We start from the raw sequence: 24,739 nt of genomic DNA on the forward strand, positions 1-24,739 counted from the left end.
AAGATATTGCCACCTAGCTGGCCCCATAATGGTATCATTGGAAGGCAATTCCATAATTCCATCAAGCCAGCTGCTTCAAGATGATGGGGAATATGGTAAAACCAGTGAATTCCATGTGCATGGGCCCATTGCCACACTTCATTTGCTGTAAAGTGAGTTCCTTGATCCAAGGCAGTGCTGTGTGGGATATATGACGGTGGATAAGACATTCTGCGAGTCCACGGATGGTAGTTTTGGCAGAAGCATTGTGTGCAGGGAAGGTAAATCCTTACCCAGAGTGTCTATTCTAGCAAGAACAAAATGCTACTCTTTCCATGATGGAAGTGGTCCAACGTCGTTAACATGCCACTAGGTTGCTGACTGGTAAACCTGAAGAATGGTGCCACATTGGGACTCAGTGTTGGTCTCTGCTCCTGGCAGATTGGGTGCTCAGCAGTGGCTGTAGCCAAGTCAGACTTGGCAAGTGGAAATCTGTACTGCTGATCTCATGCATAACCTCAATCCCTGCCACCATGGCCCCTTTGTTCATGAGCCCTTTGGGAAATGACAGAAGTGGCGGGGTAAACAAGCTGACTGGTATTCACAGAATATACACATTCAATTGTTAAAGTCCTCCTCTGCCAAGGTCACCCTTTGTTGAGTATTCGTATGAGGCACAAATATCTTCACTTCTCTGGCCCATTCAGAAAGGTCTATCTACATGCCTCTTCCTCATACCTCCTTGTTACCAATTGTCCTATTATGTTCCTGCCACTCCCTAACCATCCAGTCAAACTATTGGCCATAACCTATGAATCAATACACAATCACACATCTGGTCATCTCTCCTACAAATAATAATGAACAGGCAAGTACAGTGCTCTAAATTCTGCCCTCAGGGAGGCTCCAGAAAGGGGGTAATGTCTACTTTCAAGTGGTGCCTGTGTATTGCGCAGAACCATCTGTAAATCAGGCACTGGTTTTCTCTTCTTTAGTCAACTGATTGTAATTAACTCCCCATGAGACCATAAGTGCAGACTGGGAGAAAGATGCTTATGTTACAGGAGTGGGGATTCTGGGTATTTGGGGGCACTTCTTCATGTCCTATTTGAGCCCAATCTTGTACATGCCACTTCCATTTAATGATGGGGTGCTGCTGTGCACATCCAGTGTTATTACTCTGTGGGTCAGACAACATCCATTTCATGACGGGTAGCTCAGGCCACATGGTGACTTGGTGGCCAGTTTTAAGCATTCTTTCTCTTCTATGGCCTAGTAATGAGTCAAAAGCTGTTTCTCAAAATGAGAGTAGTTATCTGCAGAGGATAAAGAGTTTTGCTCCAAAATCCTAAGGGTCTATGCTGTGATTCACCAGAAGGTACTGCCAAAGACTCTAAACAGCATCTCTATCTTCCACTGACACTTGGCATCATTGGATCAGCAGAATCATAAGGCCCTAGTGGAAGAACAGCTTACGTGGCAGCCTGAAACTGTTACAGAGTGTTCTCTTGTTCCAGGACCCACTCAAAACTAGCAGCTTTTCAAGTCACCTGATACATGTGCCAAAGTAGCAAAACCAAATGAGGGATATGGTACCTCTAAAATCCAAAGAGGCCTGTCTTAGTCATCTAGTACTGCTATAACAGAAATACCACAAGTGGATGGCTTTAACAAAGAGAAATTTATTCTGAATTCAGGGTACCACCTCCAGGGGAAGGCTCTCTCTCTCTTTCAGCTCTGGGGGAAGATCTTTGTGCTCAATCTTACCCAGTAGACGAGCTTCTCAGCGCAGGGACCCTGGGTTCAAAGGCTGTGTTATTCCCTTGGCCTTTGTTTCTTGGCTGTATGTCTCTCTGCTTGCTTCTCTCCTTTATATCTCAAAAGAAATTGACTTAAGACACAACCCAAACTTGTAGATTGAGTTCTGCCTCATTAACATAACTACCTCTAACTCTGCCTCATTAACATCATAGAGGCAGGATTTACAACACAGAAAAATCACATCAGATAACAAAATGGGGGACAATCACACAATACAGGTAATCATGGCCTAACAAAGTTGATGCACATTTTTGGGGGACACAATTCAATCCATAACAAAGTCCAATAGGTGTGCTTCATTTTTAGTTGTAGGATGAGTCATATGTAACAACTTATCTTTCACTTTAGAAGGAACATCTCAACATGCCCCACACCACTGGTCCTTTAGAAATTTCACTGAGGTGGAATGCACCTGAATTTTCGTCAGATTAATTTTCTACCCTCTAGCATGTAAATGTCTTATCAATGAGTCTAGTCATTGATACTTGTTCCTTACTAGGTCCAATTAGCGTGATATCATCAATGAAATGGACCAGTGTGATGTCTTATGGAAGGGAAAGGTGGTCAAGGTCCTTACAGACAAAATTATGACATAACGCTGGAGAGTTAATATACTTGAGGGAGGACAGTGAAGCTGTGTTGCTGGGCTTCCCAGCTGAAGGCAAACTGCTTCTGGTGGTCCTTTCAAATCAGAATCTAGAAAAAGGCATTGGCCAGATCAATAGCTGCATACCAGGTACCAGGAGATGTATTAATTTTCTCAAGCAATGAAAGCACATCTGGAACAGCTGCTGCAATTTGGGTCACCAGATGGTTAAATATACAGTAATCCACTGTCACTCCCCAAGATTCATCTTTTTTTTTTTTTTTTTGCACAGGCCAAATAGACAAGTTGAATGGGGATGTAGTAGGAATCACCATCCTTGCATCCTTCAAGTCCTTGATTGTGGCACTAATCTCTACAGTCCCTCCAGAAATGCAGCATTACTTTTGGTTTACTATTTTCCTAGGCAAGGGAAGTTCTATGGCTTCCACTTGGCTTTTTCTACCATAAAGCCCTAATTCCACATGTCAGAGATTCAATGTAGGGGTTCTGCCGGTTATTGAACATGTTTATTCCAATCATGTATTTTGGAACTGGGGAAATCACTACAGGATGGCGTCGGGAACTCACTGGACTCACTGTGAAATGGACCTGGGCTAAGACTCCATTAATAACCTGACCTCTGTTTGCCCCTAATCTGACTAGTGGATCTCCTGGAATTAGTGTCAGTTCAGAGCCAGGCCCCAGTAATTTTCAAAATGTCTGGTAATTTCCTTTCCCTCCAATGAACAGTCACTCAAAAAAGGTCATAGACCCCTTTGAGAAGCACTGGGAGAAATATTAACAGTATACATTTTCAGCAGTATAGAGGGTCCTTCCTCAAGGGGCCTCAGCCTTCTCTTTATTCAAGACGTTGTAGGTCTATAAACTCCCTCAATTCTGGGATTTGATTGAGGGGCTGTGACTCTCCATTCTGGAGACTTAAGTTAGACTGCCATTCATATGACCTAGAATTCTTCCACTTATACCAGTCAAGTAAATATTTAGTAGATTTACCATCTACTTCACTTCTAGGGATGCCATGACTAAGTAGCCAATGCCTTAATTCAATGTGACTCAGACTATTATGATTAGTTCTTTGACTCCTCTGTCCATTATAGTAACCACGCCCACCTTGTCTTTGGCAATTAAGTGCTGCCACTTGATTCCTACCACCCTGGGGTCCAATCAGCCCCATTGTAATTAGGTCTCTTAATTCAGCTAGGGTAGTCCCCACTGTCAAATATGACTTACATAAAATAGCAATCTCAGCAGTCTTCAAGGATGCTATGTTCCCTTCCCAAATTCCTTCCTTACCATTGTGGTGAAAGTTATATACTCTGGGCGCTCCATGAGTGGATCTGTGGGTCCAATCTGAAAAATCCACACTAATATGCCAATTTTGCTAAGCCTTCAGACACATTCTTCTACAGTATACCAAGGCAGTTCTGGCTTTCCAACTTGATTTAGTGTAGACCACAGCTTAATCCATTCTTCAGTGAACTAATCAAATAAACTATTGGATCGTTTCCTAACCTCTGAAGATGAAACACTGTATTAAGCACCTGTGCTTAGAGGTCCATGTCAATAAATTTAGACTGATCTAACTTTATGTTCTTGTACTATTATACCATACCCTTAATGTCCACGTCCATACATATTCCCCAGGTTTCTGTTTGTGTATATTAGAAAAATCAAGCAGTTCTTTTGCAGTGTAGTGTACCTCCTCATGTTTCACACTTTGTACTTCACTTCTGGGGGCTCACTGAGGCTTAAGTCTAGTTATAGGTCTAGCGGCAAAAATGGATGATGGGAGTGGGTCCTGGGGACTTTCAGCAATGTCTTTTAAGGCATTTGCCTCAGACGGTGTCCCAGGCAATGTCTCAGGGGCCTCCCCAGGCAATATTTCAGTCAAAGACTCTTCAGACACAGCTGGGATAATCTCATTAGATGGAGTGGAAAGGATAATGGCTTTACTGCAGAGAATGGGTTAGCAGACAAAGATGGAGTAATCTTTTCAGACGTAAGATCGCTGGTTCTTTTGGCAGGAGTGATTCAACAGATTTTAGGGGCTCAATCTACCAGATGCCTCATTATCTGCCCTTAGGTCCCCATCCCAAGTTTCAGGATCCCATTGTTCCCTATCTATGCCTGCACTTTAACTTCAGACACCATTTGATATTGGGAATTCAATTAACATTGTAATTCAGCAACTCTTACCCTAAAACGCTGGGTTTGGTTTTCAGCAATACCAGCTCTGTTACTATGATGAATAAGGCTTTTTTTCAGGGCACCAGTGGCAACATTCAGGTTTTTTATGTGACACTTGAGCTGTGACTCTGAAGCTTTCCTTTCCTCTGAGCTCATCCCTTTCTTTTACCATTTTGTCTAGTAAAAGAAGGAATAACCAGCCAGCTTCCTTATACTTCTGATTCTGACAAAATTGTAGAAAAGTATCAAATATGCAATCACCCAGAGCCTATCTTTCACAAATATTTGAGCCAATGGTGGTAAGATTTCACATATTTCTATCACCACCTCATGCCATGGATTACCAGTGTGCCCCCCTTTACTACTAGAGATGGAGTCAAAAGCACATTTAAGAGTAGCCAGACTTGAGAACCAACTCAAAAAAGTCATCCTTAAGATATTCTCAAGAACCACTCACGGTACCAAATGTCTTAGCCTGGGTTCTCTAGAGGAGCAAAATCAATGAAGCATATATATAAATATACAAATATATGTTCAAGGAAATGACTCACACAATTCTGGAGAATGGTCAAGCGGTAGGATGGAAGCTTCTCTGACTCACATGGTAACAAAAAATAGCAAGGGCTAAAGAACCCAAAATCTACAGGTCAGGTGGTAGGCTTCTGGCTCCTGGAGTTGTGGGAGCTGGCGAATCTAATATCTGCACACCAAGCAGAAGGCTGATGGCTCACACCCCAAGAACTGGAGTTCAGAGCATGACTAGGTGAATAGAGGGTTGAATGTAGGATCAAGAGAGAGTGAACTTTGATAGAACATCCATATATATTGAGTGTAGTGCGCACACCCCCAAAGAAACTAACCTTTTGTTATGGATTGGATTATGTCCCCCCCAAACAAAATGTGTGTCAACTAGGCTAGTCCATGATTCCCAGTATTGTGTGGTTGTCCACCAGTTTGTCAACTGATGTGATTTTCCTATGTATTGCAAACCCTATCTCTATGATGTTAATGAGGTGGGATTAGCGGCAGTTATGTTAATAAGGCAGGACTCAATCTACAAGATTAGGCGTGTCTTAAATTGATCTCTTTTGAGATATAAAAGAGAGAAGTGAGCGGAGAGACGGGGCCCTCATTACCACTAAGCAAGAACAACCAGGAGTTCTTTGGACCTGGGGTCCCTTTGTTGAAAAGCTCCTAGACCAGTGAAAGATTGATGAAAAGGACATTCCCTCAGAGCTGACAGAGAAAAGCGTTCCCCTGGAGCTTGCACCCTGAATTCAGACTTCTAACTCCCTAGACAGTGAGAGAATAAATTTCTTTTTGTTAAAGCCAACCACTTGTGGTATTTCTGTTATAGCAACACTAGATAACTAAGACAGCTTTCAACCAACTGGCTGCTTGCATCATATTCACAAAATGGAGGATGATTATATAATATCTGCCAAACCACTAAGAATCATGGCTTAGCCAAGTTGACATATAACCTTAACCATCACACCATAAAAAAAAAAACAAACCCATTCCTATTGAGTTGATTCTGACTCATAGCAACCCTATAAGACACAGTAGAACTGCCCCTAGATTTCCCAAGGTTGTAATCTTTACCAAAGGAGACCGCCACATCTTTTTTTCTGTGGAGCAACTGGTGGGTTCAAACCGCTGACTTTTCAGTTAGCAGCTGCACCACCTGGGCTCCATTTTAGATATATGAAATACTGAAGAAAAGTAGAAAAAGAAATTTACAGCACAAAATCATATTGAAAGATTTTAATGCATGTATGGAAACCGATAGCTTAAATATATCTAGAAATTAGCAAGGATGTAAAAGATTGAAGCACACTGTTAACAAATTAGATCTAATAGTTATGACAGTCAGTAAGACACCACATCTTCTTTTCTTTTTTCTTAATCATAGTCTAAAAAGATGCATTCCAACTGCAAAAAGTATTTGTGGGAAGAGAGGGTATATAGGATGGAGTAAGAGCCTGGCTTTAGATATAGTCGTAATGCACTATTTCTTAAAAAAAAAAAAAAGCAAGATCAGAAGTAAACATGAAAAAAATCTTAGCACTAGTTAAATCTAAGTGGTGGGCACACTAGTGGTTGTTACTTTATGGTTTTGTTTTTTTTTTTTTTTGGCTTTACTTTATAATGGCATATTCATAATTTAAAAAATAATAACTAAGAAACACAGCTCCTGAGCATACATACTATCTTCAGTAGTTCTAAGAGCTAGCATATAGTTAGGTCATAAAGTGTACTGCTTTTCTTTGACAAAGTTCATTCTGTTTGCCTGCTCAGGAAAAGGTTATGTGCATCAGTTGTTTGCCGTTACTGCCTGTGCAGTGGTCCCCTGGAGGAAACTAAGGTTTTCAGTGCACTGTTCCTAGGCACACAACTTCCATTCAATACTTTGGTCCCAAAACGACTTCCAAGATTTTCTACTTTGTTGTTCTTTTAGCCAAAACAATATGTGGGGAGGGGGGTTGGGTAGAATGCCTGCCTGGGGACTGACAACAGCATTAATCATTGTTGTATGATTCTTATATTATAAATGTAGGAATCTAATAACTAGTTCAAAGCAGATTGTGATGAACTAGAAGTGTCTATTTTAATCCACCTCCCACGTGGCATATGACCAGGAACCGATAGTACTGAAGGAAGAAGTCCAAGCTGCTCTGAAGGCATTGGCAAAAAACAAGGCTCCAGGAATTGATGGAATATCAATTGAGATGTTTCAACAAACAAATGCAGTGCTGGAGGTGCTCACTCATCTATGCCAAGAAATATGGAAGACAGCTTCCTAGTCAACTGACAGGAAGAGATACATATTTATGCCTATTCCCAAGAAAGGTGATCCAACCGAATGTGGAAATTATAGAACAATATTGTTAATATCACACGCAAGCAAACTTTTGCTGAAGGTCATTCAAAAATGGCTACAGCAGTATATCGACAGGGAACTGCCAGAAATTCAGGGCGGTTTCAGAGGAGGACGTGAAACTAGGGATATCATTGCTGATGTCAGATGGATCCTGGCTGAAAGCAGAGAATACCGGAAGGATGTTTACCTGTGTTTTATTGACTATGCAAAGGCATTTGACTGTGTGGATCATAGTAAATTATGGATAACATTGCTAAGAATGGGAATTCCAGAACACTTAATTGTGCTCGTGAGGAACCTTTACATAGATCAAGAGGCAGTTGTTCAGACAGAACAAGGGGATACAGATTGGTTTAAATTCAGGAAAGGTGTGTGTCAGAGTTGTATTCTTTCACCATACCTATTCAATCTGTATGCTGAGCAAATAATACGAGAAGCTGGACTATATGAAGAAGAACGGGACATCAAGATTGGAGGAAGACTGATTAACAACCTGCACTATGCAGATGTCACAACCTTCCTTGCTGAAAGTGAAGAGGACTTGAAGCACTTACTAATGAAAATCGAAGACCGCAGCCTTCAGTATGGATTGCACCTCAACATAAAGAAAACAAAAATCCTCACAACTGGACCAATGAGCAATATCACAATAAATGGAGAAAAAGTTGAAGTTGTCAAGGATTTCATTTTACTTAGTTCCACAATCAACAGCCGTGGAAGCGCAGTCAAGAAATCAAAAGACCCATTGCATTAGGTAAATCTGCTGCAAAGGACCTCTTTAAAGTGTTGAAGAGCAAACATGTCACCCTGAAGACTAAGGTGCACCTCACCCAAGCCATGGTATTTTCAATTGCATCATATGCATGTGAAAGCTGGACAATGAATAAGGAAAACCTAAGACGAATTGATGCCTTTGAATTGCGGTGTTCGCGAAAAATATTGAATATACCATGGACTGCTAAAAGAAAGAACAAATCTGTCTTAGAAGAAGTACAGTCAGAATGTTCCTTAGAGGCAAGGATGGCGAAACTGCATCTTACATACTTTGGACATGTTGTCAGGAGGGATGAGTCCCTGGAGAAGGACATCATGCTTGGCAGAGTACAGGGTCAGCGGAAAAGAGGAGACCCTCAAGGATTAACACAGTGGCTGGGACAATGAGCTCAAGCATAGCAAATTGTGAGGATGGCTCAGGACCGGGCAATGTTTCGTTCTGTTGTGCATAGGGTCGCTATGAGTCGGAACTAACTCGACGGCACCTAACAACAACATTTTAATCCACAGGAAAATATGGAATGAGCATATATGTACATATATAAAAATATATATATATATTTTTACGTAACGAAAATAAACCCACTGTTGTCGAGTCGATTCTGACTCATAGCGACCCTATAGGACAGAGAGTAGAACTACCCGATAGTTTTCAAGGAGAGCCTGGTGGTTTAGAACTGCCGACCTTTTGGTTAGCAGCCGTAGCACTTAACCACTACACCACCAGAGTTTCCATATATATATATATATATATATATAACCCAGTGCTGTCATATATATATTTGTTGTTAAGTGCCTTTGAGTTGATTTCGACTAATAGCAACCTTATGTACAACAGTAGGAAACACTGCCCAGTCCTGCGCCACCCTCACTCATTGTCCTGCTTGAGCCCATTGTTGTCACTGCGTCAATCTGTCTCATCAAGGGTCTTCCTATTTTTCGCTGACACTCTACCAAGCATGATGTCTTTCTCCAGGAACTGGTCCCTCCTGAAAACATGTCCAAAGTACTTGAGACCAAGTCTCTCCATCCTCACACCTAAGGACCATTCTAGAGGCACTTCCAAGACTGATTTGTTCTTTCTTCTGGCAGGCCATGGTATATTCAATATTCTTCACCAACACCATGATTCAAAGGCATAAATTCTTCTTCAGTCTTCCTTATTCATTGCCCAGCTTTCATATGCGTATGCGATTGAAAATATCATTGCTTAGACAGGTGCACCTTAGAGCTCAAAGTGACATCTTTGCTTCTTAACACTTTAAAGAAGTCTTTTTGAAGAGAATTTGCCAAATATCATACCTTGCTTGATTTCCTGACTGCTGCTTCCATAATGGTTAATTGTAGATCCAGGTAAAATGAATCCCTGACAATGTGAATCTTTTCTCCGTTTATCGTGATGTAGCTTATTGGTCCAGTAGTGAGGATTTTTGTTTTCTTTATGGTGAGGTATAATCCATGCTGAAGGCTGTAGTCTTTAATTTTCATCAGTAAGTGCTTCAAGTCCTCTTCACTTTTAGCAAGAAAGATTGTGTCATCCACATATCACAGATTGTTAGAGTCTTCCACCAATCCTGATGCCTCATTCTTCATCATATGGTCCAGTTTCTCAGATTAGTTGCTCAGCATATAGATTGAATATGATGAAAGATGCAACCCTGGCACACACCTTTCTTGATTTTAAATCATGCACTATCCCCTTGCTGTGTTACAGTGCTTGCCTATTTGTCTATATATAGGTTCCTCATGAGCACAATTAAGTGTTCTGAATTCCCATTCTTCCCATTATCCATAATTTGTCATGATACACACAGTCGAATACTTTTGCATAGCCAATAAAACACAGGTAAACATCTTTCTGGTATTCTCTACTTTCAGCCAAGATCCGTTTAACATCAGCAGTGATATCCCTCATTTTATGTCCTCTTTTGAATCCAGCAATTCCATTGATGTACTGCAGAAAGCACTCTCGATTGATCTTCAGCAAAATTTTACTTTTGTGTGATGTTAATGATATTGTTTGATAATTTACACATTCTGTTGGATCACCTTCCTTTCGAATGGGCACAAATATGGACCTCTTCCAGTCAGTTGGCCAGGTACTCATCTTCCAAATTTCTTGGCATAGACACGTGAGTACCTTCAGCACTGTGCCCCTTTGTTGAAACAGCAATTGGTATTTCGTCAATTCCTAGAGCCTTGCTTTTTGCCAATGCCTTAAGTTCAGCTTGGACCTCTTCCTTCAATACCGTCAGTTTGATCATATGCTACCATCTGAAATGGTTCAATGTTAACCATTTTTGTTACAGTGACTCTGTGTATTCATTCCATCTGCTTCTGATGCTTCCTGCATCATTCAATATTTTACCCATAGAATCTTTCAAAATTGCAACTCAAGACTTGAATTTTTTCTTCCATTCTTTCAGCTTGAGAAATGATGAGCATGTTCTTCCCTTGTAATTTTCTAACTCTAGGTTTTTGCGCATGCCATTATAATACTTTGCTTTCACCATCTGGCCTTTGAAATCTGTTCAGCTCTTTTACATCATCATTTCTTTAGTTATTCCATGTTCAAGAGTAAGTTTCAAAGTCTCTTCTGACATTCATGTTGGTCTTTTCTTTCTTGTCTTTTTAATGACCTCTTGCTTTCTTCATGTATGATGTCCTTGATAAAAAAAAAAAAAAATGATAGCTCCCCACAATTCATCTGGTCTTCAGCTGTTAGCGTTCAGTAGGCCAAATCTATTCTTGAGATGGTCTTTAAATTCAGTGGGGTATACTCAAGGTCATATTATGGCTCTCGTGGACTTGTTTTAATTTTCTTCAGCTTCATCTTGAACTTGTATATGAGCAATTGGTGGTCTGTTCTGCAGTCAGATCTGGCCTTGTTCTGACTGATGATATTGGGCTTTTCCATTTTCTCTTTCCACAGATAGAGTCGATTTGATTCCTCTGTATTCCATCTGGTGAGGTCCACATGTATAGTTGTCATTTATTATGTTGGTGAAAAAAAGATATTTATAATGAAGAAGTTGTTGGTCTTGCAAAATTCTATCATGTGATCTCTGGCATTGTTTCTATCACTTAGGCCATATTTTCCAACCTACTGTTCCTTCTTCTTTTTCAACTTTTGCATTCCAACCACTAGTAATTATCAATGCATCTTTTTTCACGTTTGATCAATTTCAGACTGCAAAAGCTGGTAAAAAATCTTCAATTTCCTCATCTTTGGCTTTAGTGGTTGGTGTGTAAATTTGAAAAATTGTCGTAGTATGCAAAAGCTCATGTTATTAAGTAGACGTCTTTGTAGATATATGGATATTATCTTATCACTGACAGGAATGAAATACAAATGAGAAAACAAATAACTAGATGATACATTTAAACTCATTCATAAAATAACCATATTCTATATAAGTGAACTAAATACTCTAAAAGGCAGAGACTGTCAGGCTAGGTAGAAGCAAGATCCAACTATATTGTTTATAAGATAAGACTTTAAATGTAAAAACATAGATAGGTAGAGAATAAGAGAAAGACATGCTATTCAAACACTAAGGATAAGAATGTCAATGTGGTTATAACAGTATCAAAGTATTCTTCAAGAAAAGAATTGTTAATGGAGATAGAGTAATTTTAAAATGATAAAATACCAGTTCATAAAGAATATATATAAATATCCTGAATGTCTAACAACTAATTATGGAGTTTCAAAACAAACGGGAAAAAAAAAATGACAGAATTTAATGCAGAAATCCACAAATCTACGATTTTAAATATTTTAAGTAACAACACAGACAAAAAAAGAGTAAGTGTTCAGTAAATTTGATAAAAACTATCAAGCAACTTTGACATAAGTGATAGAACGTTAGCATATATAGAATGCTTCACCCAACAGCAGAACAATAAATGTTCTTTTCCAGGGCAAATAGAACATCCACAAAGAGCAACCGTATGCTGGACCATAAAATGAGTCTCAATAAATACAAAATCACTGATGTCATATACAGTATGTTCTCTAATCCAACAGAATTAATTAGAAATAAAAAAAGAAAATCTCCAAAAATGTTGAATTTCTTCAACATTTTAAATAAAAATAAACCAAAGAAGAAGCCAGAAATAAATTATATGTTGAATTGAATGATAATAACACAATAGAGTAAACATAAAGGTATGAGTAAGAATCAGTGAAATACAAAAAATAACAAAAGAGGTTGGGCCAAGATGGTGGAGTAGTCAGACACTTCTGGTGGTCCTTCTTACAATGAAGACCCAAGAAAACAAGTCAATTAATTATATATGACAACCTAGGAGCCCTGAACATCAAAGGAAAGATGAGGAATTGGACTGAGCAGCAGGGGGAGGGAGAGACAGTTCAGAATCAGCAAGGAGTTGCCAGACTTGACCCAGCAGGAACCGGCAACCCCGCAGGCTGGATCTGCTGCTGTGAGTGCGGTGTCATAAGTAGTGGCATTCGGGAAGCATTTTTCACATCGGGAGAGACCGAGCAGTGAAGAATTCCCTCACACCTCCAGAATCAGCAAGAGTGTCACTCTCAGCATAAGTGTTTGCATCTAATCTACCACGGGAACAAAAAAAAACAAACAAAAAAAACCCTTTGGAAAAATTGGCTCCCATTTCACTGAGCCCTCCCCGCTCTGCACCAGGTCCCAAGCTGGCTTCAATGATATCCACTTTTCCTGGGCTGGAAGTAAGACCCATTGTGCACCCTGAGCCATCCTCCTGGCCTTGGAGAAGGAACAAATTAACAAACAGGAGGAAGAAGCAATCTGCCTGCTCCCCTAAGCTGGGAACTCAGGGCAGAAACAGCTCATTTGCCTAGGCACAGGCATAAATGATGCACAGACTTTAAATGCCTTTTACCCCTGCATAGAACTGTGTGGGCCCATTTCAACAGCATAAGCCCTCATTAGCACTGTACAACAGGGTATACACCTGAAGTATAACTTCAACTGTTTCAGCTATATGGCAGAGAGGCAGGCTAGTGACATTTGACATTGCTTTCCCTCTTAAGCAGAGTCCTCACCTACCCACATCAGAGGCCTGAGGGCTGGTGGCTTCACCCACGCCACCTAGCCATTCTCAACGGGAATCCAAGGATAAGTGGTGGCTTCTGGTCCTTACAGCCAACGGCACTGGGTGCCCGTAGTTCAGCTGCGAAACTCACCCACCTAGATGATCTAGGGAACAGGGACATGCTTTCCTCACTGACACTTCAAGGGTGATTGTTAGTCCCCTGCCTTCCTCACTGCGTGACCCCCTACTGCAGCCAGATACCTGTGCCTATATCAATCACCCCTGCCCATCTAAGTCTGTAGGTGAGACCCTGCACCACACACTTGGTGACCGACCACCTGGACACCTGAACTGAATCCATACAAAAAAAGAAATGGCCTCCTGGGCTCATATACTTAGTAACAGTTCTAACCACCTGGTGACAGGACATGAGAGCTTCAAAGATACCAATAATCAAACTAGCTCACCCAAGCAGCCTATTTGGACATAAAACAAAACAAAACAAACAAGAAGCTAGGGCACCGTAAGCAAACATAAATAAATGCAATAACTTTTCAACAGCTTGGAAACAACTTCAACATCAAATCACATAAAGAGGCAGACCACGATGGCTTCAGGAAGCTCCCAAAACAAAGAATGAAGAAGTCTTCCAGATGAAGATAGCTTCCTGGAACTACCTGAGGTAGAATAAAAAAGATTCATCCACAGAACTTTTCAGATCAGGAAGGAGATCAGACAAAATGCAGAACAAGCCAAGGAACGCACAGACATAGCATTAGAGGAACTTAAGGAGATTAGAAAAGAGCATACTGACAAATTTAATACCTGCAAGAATCCACAGAGAGACAGCAAACAGGAATTCAGAAGATTAACAATAAAATTTCAGAATTAGACAACTCAATAGAAAGTCATAGGAGCAGAATTGAGGTGATGGAAGTCAGAATTAATGAGATTGAAGATAAAGCACTTGACACCAACATAGATGAGGAAAAATTAGATAGGAGAATTTTTAAAAAATGAAGAAAACCCTAAGAATTATGTGGGACTCTATCAAGAGAAATGGCCTATGAGTTATTGGAGTACAAACATGGGTGGGAGGGGATAACAGAAAATACAGAGAGGATTATTGAAGATAAGTTGGTAGAAAACTTCCTTTATATCATGAAATATGAGAAGATATCTATCCAAGAAGCTCATCAAACCCCAAAACATGTAAAACCAAAAATAAAGTCATCAAGATATATAATCAAACTTACCAAAAATAAAGATAAAGAGAGATATTTAAGAGCATCACAAGATAAACAAAAAGTCACCTACAAAAGACAGTCAATAAGACTAAGCTTGGACTTCTCAGCAGACACCATGCAGGCAAAAAGGCAATGGGATGATATATACAAAGCCTTGAAGGGAAAGAAAATGCCAACGAAGAATTATGTATCCAGAAAAAATCGTCTGTCAAATATGAAGGTGAAATAAAGACATTTCCAGATAAACAGAAGTTTAGGAAATCTGTCTATACACTGCCTACAAGAGACACACTTTAAACTTAAAGACGCAAACAAACTTGAACTCAAAGGATGGGGAAAAAATACCTCAAGCAAGCAACAATCAAAAAAGAGCAGGAGTGGCAATATTAATTTCTGACAAAAGAGACTTTAAAGGAAAATCGACCACAAAGGATAAGGAAAGGCACTATATAATGATTAAAGGGTAAATACACCAGGAGAATATAACCATAATAAATATTTACACACCCAACAACAGGGCTCCAAAATACAAAAAACAAACCCTAACAGCATTGAAAAGAGAGATAGATAGCTCCACAATAATAGTAGGAGACTTAAACACACCACTTTCAGTTAAGGAGAGAATAACCAGAAAGAAGCTCAATAAAGACACAGAAGATCTAAATGCCTCAATCAGCCAACTCGACCTCATAGAACACTCCACCCAACATCAGCCAAGTATACTTTCTTTTCCAAGGCACTTGGAACATTCTCCAGAATGGACCACATATTAGGTCATAAAGCAAGCCTTAGCAGAATCCAAAGCACTGAAATACTGAAAAGCATCTTTTCTGACTATAACACCATAAAAGTAGAAATCAATAACAGAAAAAGCAGGGAAAAGAAATCAAAGACATGGAAACTGAATAACACCTTGCTCAAAAAATACTGGGTTATAGAAGAAATTAAGGACAGAAAAAAAGAAATTCATAGAATCAAATGAGAATGAAAACGCTTCCTACCAGAACTTTTGGGACGTAGCTAAAGCAGTGCTCAGAGATCAATTCACAGTAATAAACCCACATATCCAAAAAGAAGAAATGGCCAAAATCAAAGAATTATCACTACAACTCAAACAAATAGAGAGAGATCAATAAAAGAAGCCCTCAGGCACCAGAAGAAAGCAAATAATAAAAATGACAGCAGAGTTAAATGAAATAGAGAACAGAAAAACGATTGAAAGAGTTGACAAGTCCAAAAGCTGTTTCTTTGAAAAGATCAACAAAAGTGATAAAACATTGGCCAAACAGACAAAAGAAAAACAGGAGAAGAAGCAAAAACTTGAATAAAAAATGAGATTGGTGATATCATAACAGACCCAACTGAAATTAAAAGAATCATAACAGAGTATTATGAAAAAGTATACACCAACAAATTTGAAAACCTAGAGGAAAGGACAACTTTCTAGAAACACACTGCCTACCTAAAGTAACACAAACATAGGTAGAACAACTAAAGAAACCTATAACAAGAGATTGAACAGGTAATTAAAAAACTCTGCTCCCCCCCTCAAAAAAAAAAAAAAACTGGCCCTGATGGCTTCACTGGAGAATTCTACCAAACTTTCAGAAAACAGTTAACACCACTGCTGCTAAAGGTATTTCAGAGCATAAAAAAGGATGGAATACTCCCAAACTCATTCTGTTAATCCAGCAAAGCCCTGATGCCAAAAACAGGTAGAGATGTCACAAAAAAAAGAAAGTTGCAGGCAAAATATGTCTTATGACCACAGATGCAAAAATCCTCAACAAAATTCTAGCCTATAGAATTCAACTAAATATCAAGAAAGTAATTCACCACGACCAAGTGAGATTCATACTAGGTATGCAGGGATGGTTCAACACTAGAAAAACAATCCATGTAATCCATCACATAAATAAAACAAAAGACAAGAACCACAGGATCTTATCACTTGATGCAGAAAAGGCATTTGACAAAATCCAACACATATTCATGATAAAAACTCTCGGCAAAATAGAAATTGAAGGAAAATTCCTCAACATAATAAATGACATTTACACAAAGCCAACAGTCAACATTATCCTAAGTGGAGAGAGTCTGAAAGCATTCCCCTTGAGGACAGGAACCAGACAATATCCTTTATCACCACTCTTATTCAACATTGTGCTGGAGGTCCTAGCCAGAGCAATTAAGCTAGAAAAAGAAATAAAGGGGGTCCAAACTGGTAAGGAAGAAGTGAAAGTATCTCTATTTGCAGATGATATGATCTTATACACAGAAAACCCCAAAGAATCCACAAGAAAACTACTGGAACTAATAGAAGAGTTCAGCAGAGTACAGGATACAAGATAAGCATACAAAAATCTGTTGGATTCCTCTACACCAATGAAAAGAACATCGAAGATGAAATCACCTAATCAATACCATTTACAATATCTCCCAAGAAGATATAACACTTAGAAATAAATCTAACCAGAGAAGTAAAAGACCTATACAAAGAAAAGTACAAGACTTTACTGCAAGAAACCAAAACAGACCTACATATGTGGAAAGACATATCTTGCTCATGGATAGGAAGACTTAACATTGTGAAAATGTCTATTCTATGTTCTTCTTCATGACTGAAAAAGAACAAAGTAGGAGGCCTCACACTACCTGATTTTAGAACCTACTATATCACCACAGTAGTCCAAACATGGTACTGGAACAACAACAGATATATAGTCCAGTGGAACAGAACTGAGAATCCAGACATAAATTCATCTACCTATGAGCAGCTGATATTTGACAAAGGCCCAAAGTCCATTAAATGGGGAAAAGACAGTCTCTTTAAAAAATGGCACTGGCATAACTGGATATCCATCTGCAAAAAAATGAAACAAGCCCCATACATCACACCATGCACAAAAGCTAACTCAAAGTGTATCAAAGACCTAAACATACGATCTAAAACAATAAAGATCGTGGGTGACAATATGGGACAATGCTAGGAGCCCTAATATATGGCATAAACAGTATACAAATTATTAGTAAAAATATAAAAACACCAGAAGAGAAACTAGATAACTGGGAGTTTCTAAAAATCAAACCCTTAGGCTCATCCAAAGACTTTATCAAAAGAGTAGATAGAGAACCTACAGACTGGGGACAAAAATTTGTCTAAGACAAATTTGATCAGAGTCTAATCTCTAAAATCTACAAGATACTGCGAAACCTCAACAACAAAAAGACAAATAACCCAATTAAAAAATGGGCAAAGGATATGAACCGGCACTTAACCAAAGAAGGCATTCAGCGGGCTCACAGATACATAAGGAAATGCTCATGATCACTAGCTATTAGAGAAATGCAAATCAAAACTACAATGAGATACCATCTCACTCAACAAGGCTGGCATTAATTCACAAAACAATAAATGTTGGAGAGGTTGTGGAGAGGCTAGAACATTTATAGACTGTTGGTGAGAATGTAAAATGGTACAACCACTATGGAAATCAATTTGGTGTTTCCTTAAAAAGCTAGAAATAGAACTATCATATGATCCAGCAATCCCATTCCTTGGAATACATCCTGGAGAAATAAGAGCCCTCACACGAATAGATATATGCACACCCATGTTCATTGCAGCACGGTTCATAATAGCAAAAAGATGGAAACAACCAAGATGCCCTTCAATGGATGTATGGATAAACAAATTATGGTTTATTCACACAGTGGAATACTAAGCAATGATAAAGAAAAACGATGAATCCTTGAAACATCTCATAACATGGAGGAATCTGGAAGGTATTATGCTGAGTGAAATCACAGAAAGACAAATATTGTATGAAACCACTATTATAAGAACTCAAGAAACGAAGAAAGCATTCTTTATTGGTTAAGAGGGTGGGGAGGGAGGGAGGGAGAGAGGTATTCACTAATTAGTAGACAAGAATTATTTTAGGTGAAGGGAAGAACAACACGCAATATAGGGAAAGTCAGCACAACTGGACTAAACCAAAAGCTAAGAAGTTTCCTCAATAAAATAAAACACTTTGAGGAACAGAGTAGCACGGGCAGGGGTCTGGGGATCATGGTTTCAGGGGACATCTAGGTCAATTGGTAAACAAAGTATGTTAAGAAAATCTTCTGTATCCCACTTTGGTGAGTGACATCTGGGATCTTAAAAGCTAGCAAGGGTCCATCTAAGATGCATCAGTTGGTCTCAAACCACCTGGAGCAAATGAGAGTGAAGAACACCAAAGACACAAGGTAATTATGAGCACAAGAGACCGAAAGGCCCACATAAGCCAGAAACTCCATCAGCCTGAGACTAGAAGAACTAGATGGTGCCCAGCTACCACCAATGACTGCCAACACAGAGAACACAACAGAGAATCCCTGATGGAGCAGGAGAAAAGCGGGGTGCAGACCTCAAATTCTAGTAAAAAGGCCAGACTTAATGGTTTGACTGAGCCTGGAGGGACCCCAGAGATCATGGCCCGCAGGCTCTCTGTGAGCCCAATACTAAAACCACTTCTGAAGTCAACTCTCTGGGCAAAGATTAGACTGGACTATAAGACAAAAAATGATACTGGTGAGGAGTTCGCTTCTTAGCTCAAGTGGGCTCATAAGACTATGCGGGCAGCTCCTGTCCAGAGGTGAGATGAGAAGGCAGAGGGGGATACGAATTGGTTGAATGGACACAGGAAATACAGGGTGGAGAGAAGGAATGTGCTGTCACATTGTAGGGAGTTCAACTGTGGTCACATAAATATGTGGGTGGTCACATAATACGTGTATAAGTTTTTGTACGAGAGTCTGACTTGAATTGCAAACTTTCACTTAAAGCACAATAAAAGAAAAGAAAGAATTAGAAAATAGATGATAGACAAAAGTAACAAAGTTGAAAGTTTGTTTTTAAAAAGTTTAATAAATTTGGTAAATCTATAGAACAACTGAACAAGAAGAGAGAGCAGTGATGTGCAAGAAGTGCAGAGGGAGAAAAAAGAGAACGAGAGAATTATAATATCAGAAAGGAAAGAGGAATATCCTACGATCATCAATAGGCTAATAATAAGGTATCATTTATAATTTTTCCTGTATATCCAAGAACTTAGATAAAATGGATAAATTCCTTTGAAAACTAACATAAGAAAGAAAATCTGAAAATTTCTTTACATTTTAAGGAAAATGAAATTGTAATGAAAAAATTTGGCAAGAATAAACTCCAGGCTCTACTGGCTTCACTGATGAATATAAGTAGAAAATAATATCACTATTATATATATATTTTTAAAGAAAATAGAGAAGGGAAAATTTCCCAAATGATTTTACAAGGCCAGAATACAAAAACCTGACAAGGGCATTTCTACAACGATAATTTAGGTCATTATCTCTCATGCATATATATAGAAAAATCCTCAATAAATTAAATCCAACAGTATGTAAAATAGATAATACATCATGAAATACTGGGCTAAATGGAGAGATTCAGATTTGGATTATTATTTGAAAAACAACTAGTGTAATTCACCACACTGGCAGAATAAAAGAAAACAATCAAATCATGATCTAAATGGCAAAAGCAAAGTCATTTGCCATAATTTAATGTTCATTCAAGGTTAAAAAATAAAAACTTTAGCAAATTAAGAATAGAAAGAAACTTTCTCAATCTAATAAAGGTCAACTATAGAAAACATACTGCTAACATCATATTTATTTCTTTTTTCTTTTTTTATATTGTACTTTAGAATAAGGTTTCCAGAGCAAACTAGCTTATCATTAAGCAATTGTACATATATTGTTTTGTGACATTGGTTGCAAACCACACAACATGTCAACACTCTCCCCTTCTCTACCTTGGTTTCCCCATTACCAGCTTTCCTGCTCCCTCCTGCCTTCTCATACTTGCCCCTGGGCTGGTGTGCCCATTTAGTCTTGTTTTGTCTTATGGGCCTGTCTAATATTTGGGTGAAGGGTGAACCTCAGGAGAGACTTCATTACTGAGCTATAAAGGGGTCCAGGAACCATACTCTTGGGGTTTCTCCAGTCTTTGTCAGACCAGCAAGTTTGGTCTTTTTTTGTTTTTAAGTTAGAATTTTGTTCTACAATTTTCTTCAGCTCTGCCCAGGACCCTGTATCGTGATCCCTCTCAGAGCATTTGGTGGTGGTACCTGGGCACCATCTAGTTGTGCTGGACTTAGTCTGGTGGAGGCTATGGTAGTTGTGGTCCATTAGTGCTTTGGGCTAATCTTTCCCTTGTGGTTTTCTTCATTCTCCCTTGCTCCAGACAGGGTGTCACCAGTGGAGTACGTTAGATGGCCACTCACAAACTTTTAAGACCCCAGGCGCTACTCACCAAAGTAGAATGTGCGTTTTCTTTATAAAGTACATTACGCCAATTGAGCTCTATGTTCCCCAAGACCACGGTCCCCAAAGCCCTCAGCCTAGTAATTTGGTCCTTCAGGGAGTTTAGACATCTCTATGGAGCTTCCATGACCTTGCCTTGTACTGGCTTCCCGAGTATTGTGTACTGTCTTACCCTTCACCAATGTTACCGCTTGTCTATTTAGTGTTTTTCCATCCTCATGCCTCCCCTCATAAACATCAAAGACTGTGTCTTTTGTTGTATAAATCTTTTCATGAATTTTTACTGTAGTGGTATCATACAATATTTGTCTTTTTGTGATTGACTTATTTCACTCAGCATAATGCCCTCCAGATTCATCCATGTTGTGAGATGCTTCGCAGATTAATCATTGTTCTTTATTGTTGTGTAGTGTTCCATTGTGTCTATGTACCATAGTTTGCTTATCCATTCATCTGTCGATGGACATCTAGGTTGTTTTCATTTTTTCGCTATTGCTAATAATGCTGCAATGAACACGGATGTGCATATGTCTATTCGTATGATGGCTCTTATTTCTCTAGGATATATTCCTAGGAGAGGGATTGCTGGATCATTTGATATTTCTATTTCTAGCTTTTTAAGGAAGCACCATATCATTTCCCAAAATGTTTGTACAATTTTCCTTTACCATCAGCAGTACATAAGAGTTCCTATCTTCCTGCAGCCTCTCCAACATCTGTTATTTTCTGTTTTTTTTGATTTGTGCCAGTAATGCCGGGGTGAGATGGTATCTCATTGTGGTTTTGATTTGCATTTCACTGATGGCTAGTGATCACGAGCATTTCCTCATGTGTCTGTTACCACTTGAATGTCTTCTTTGGTGAAGTGTCTGCTCATTTATTTTGCCCATTTTTTTTTTTATTGGATTATTTGTCTTTTTGTTGTAGAGCTATTGGAATTTCCTGTAGATTTAACAGATTAGACTTTTGTCAGATGTGTAATAGCCAGATATTTTTTCCCAGCCTGTAGGTTGTCTTTTTACTGTTTTAAAGAAGTCTTTTGAAGAGCATAAGTGTTTAATTTTTAGAAGATTCCAGTTATCTAGCTTATCTTGTGGAGTCTGTGTGTTGTTAGTTATGGTTTGAATCCTGTTAATGCTGTGCATTATTGCTTTTAGTGTTGATTTTATTTTTTCTTCTATGATCTTTATAGCTTTTGGTTTTATATTTAGGTCTCTGATCAATTTTGAATTAGTTTTTGTGTATGGTGTGAGGTATGGGTCCTGTTTCAGTTTTTTGCAAATGGACATCCAGTTTTGCCAACACTATTTGTTAAAGAGACTGTCTTTTCCCCATTTGATGGACTTTGGGCCCATTGTTGAAGACCAGGTGGCCATAGGTGGATGGATTTACATCTGGGTTCTCAATTCTGTTCCATTGGTAAATGTATCTGTCATTGTACCAGTACCAGGCTGTATAGCTTCTGAGGTCCAGTAGTGTGAGTCCTTCTACTTTATTTTCTTTTTCAATAGTGCTTTACTTATTCATGGCCTCTTCCTTTTCCATATAAAGTTAATGATTAGTTTTTCCATTTCTTTGAAGAATGCTGTTGGTATCTAGATCAGGATTGCATTGTATTTGTAGATTTTTTTGGGTAGAATTGACTTTTTCACAATGTTGAGTCTACCTATCCATGTTGTTGTTGTTGTTGTTAGGTGCTGTCGAGTCGGTTCCGACTCATAGCTACCCTATGCACAACAGAACGAAACACTGCCCAGTCCTGAGCCATCCTTACAATCATTATGCTTGAGCTCATTGTTGCAGCCACTGTGTCAATCCACCTTGTTAAGGGTCTTCCTCTTTTCCACTGACCCTGTACTCTGCCAAGCACGATGTCCTTCTCCAGGGACTGATCCCTCCTGACAACATGTCTTAAGTATGTAAGACGCAGTTTTGCCATCCTTGCCTCTAAGGCGCATTCTGACTGTACTTCTTCTAAGACAGATTTGTTCATTCTTTTGGCAGTGCATGGTATATTCAATATTCTTCTCCAACACCACAGTTCAAAGGTGTCAGTTCTTCTTTGGTCTTCCTTATTCATTGTCCAGCTTGGGTAGGTAGTGTCTTTCTAGGAATTTGTCCTTTTCCTCTAGGCTTTCAAATTTGTTGGAGTATAGTCTTTCATAGCACTCTGTTTTGATCATTTTTATTTCAGTTAGGTCTGTTGTAATGTCCCCCATTTCTTTTCCTTTTTGGGTAATTTCCATCCTCTCCTGTTTTTCTTTTGTCAGTTTGGCCAATGGTGTGTTGATTTTTTTTTTAATCCTTTCAAGGAACCAGCTTTTGGTTTTGTTGATTCTTTCTATTGTTTTTCTATTCACTATTTCATTTATTTTTGCTCTGATCTTTATTATTTGCTTTCTTCTGATGGCTGTGGTCTTCTTTTGCTGTTCTCTTTCTATTCGTTCAAGTTATACACTTAATGTTTTGATATTTTCCTTTCTCTTTTTTGATGTGTGCATCTATTGTTGTAAATTGACCTCTGAGCAGTGCCTTTGCTGCATCCCAAAGGTTTTGGTATGATGTGTTTTCATTCTTGTTTGATTCTAGGAATTTTTTTATTCCATCTTTTGTTTCTTCTATTACTCAGTGGTTTTTAAGTATGGTGTTGTTCAGTTTCAATGTATTTGATTCTTTTTTTCCTTGCTTTTCCTCTTGTTAATTTCTACTTTGATGGTGTTGTGATCAGAGAAGATACTTTGTTTTATCTCAACGTCTTGGATTTTGTGGAGGGTTGCTTTGTGGACTAAGATATGCTCTATTCTGGAGAATATTCCATGTGTGTGGGAAAAGAATGTGTACTTTGCAGCTATTGGGTGGAGTGTTCTATATATGTCTATGAGGTCAAGTTGGTTGATTGTAGCCTTTAGCTCTTCTCGATGGCACAGGGTTTTTTTGTTTTGTATCTTTGTTGAGTTTCTTTCTAGATGTTCTGTCCTTTACCAAAAGTGTTGTGATGTGGTGTGTTGAAGTGTCCTACTATTATTGTGGAACTGTCAATTTCTCTTTTCAGTGTTGTTAGAGTTTGTTTTATGTATTTTGGATCCCTGTGCAGATATTTATTATGGTTATGTCTTCATTATAGATCATCCCTTTAATCATTATGTAATGCCTTTCTTTGTCTTTTATGGTGGATTTTGTTTTAATTAGATTAGTGTTGCCAGTCCTGATCTTTCTTGGTAGCTGTTTGCTTGATGTATTTTTTTCCATTCTTTGATTTTTAATAAATTTACGTCTTTGTTTCTAAGGTGTGTCTCTTGCAGATAGCATATTGATGGATCATATTTTTTAATCCATTTTATCAATCTTTGTCTCTTAATAGGTGTATTTAGGCCATTTAAATTCAATTATTGATAGGTGTGTTTATTGCTTTCATTTTGTAGTGCTTTCTTTTTTATGGGTGCTGACGTTTTCTTTGTTCCTCTTGCTCTTCTGTGCTTTTGTTTGTTTTTTTTTCCCCATTTCTTTTGTTTTTGTGGGTTTTGTGTTTACAGAGACCTGATGTTCATCTTCTTTATTTTGATGAGTAGATTTGTTAACTTTCTTTGTGGTTACCTGGAAATTTACTCTTATATTCCTAAGTTTGAACCAGTCTTTTACTACTTGATATTGTCTTGACTTCCTCTCCGTTTGAAAGTTCTATACCTACACTGTTTATTGCCTCTTTTATTGATCTGATGTTGTTGTCATTTATAGATTGACCTCTCTGGTTCCCTTTTGTAAATCTCTTAGTTTTGATTTATCTTTGAGAGTTCATTACCTAGGTTGCTATCTCTCTGATGCAGTTTTGTGTCCTCAAATCAGGCTGTCACC

The sequence above is a fragment of the Elephas maximus genome, chromosome 23 (genome assembly GCF_024166365.1).
Source record: "Elephas maximus indicus isolate mEleMax1 chromosome 23, mEleMax1 primary haplotype, whole genome shotgun sequence".
NCBI classification, from domain to species: domain Eukaryota; kingdom Metazoa; phylum Chordata; class Mammalia; order Proboscidea; family Elephantidae; genus Elephas; species Elephas maximus.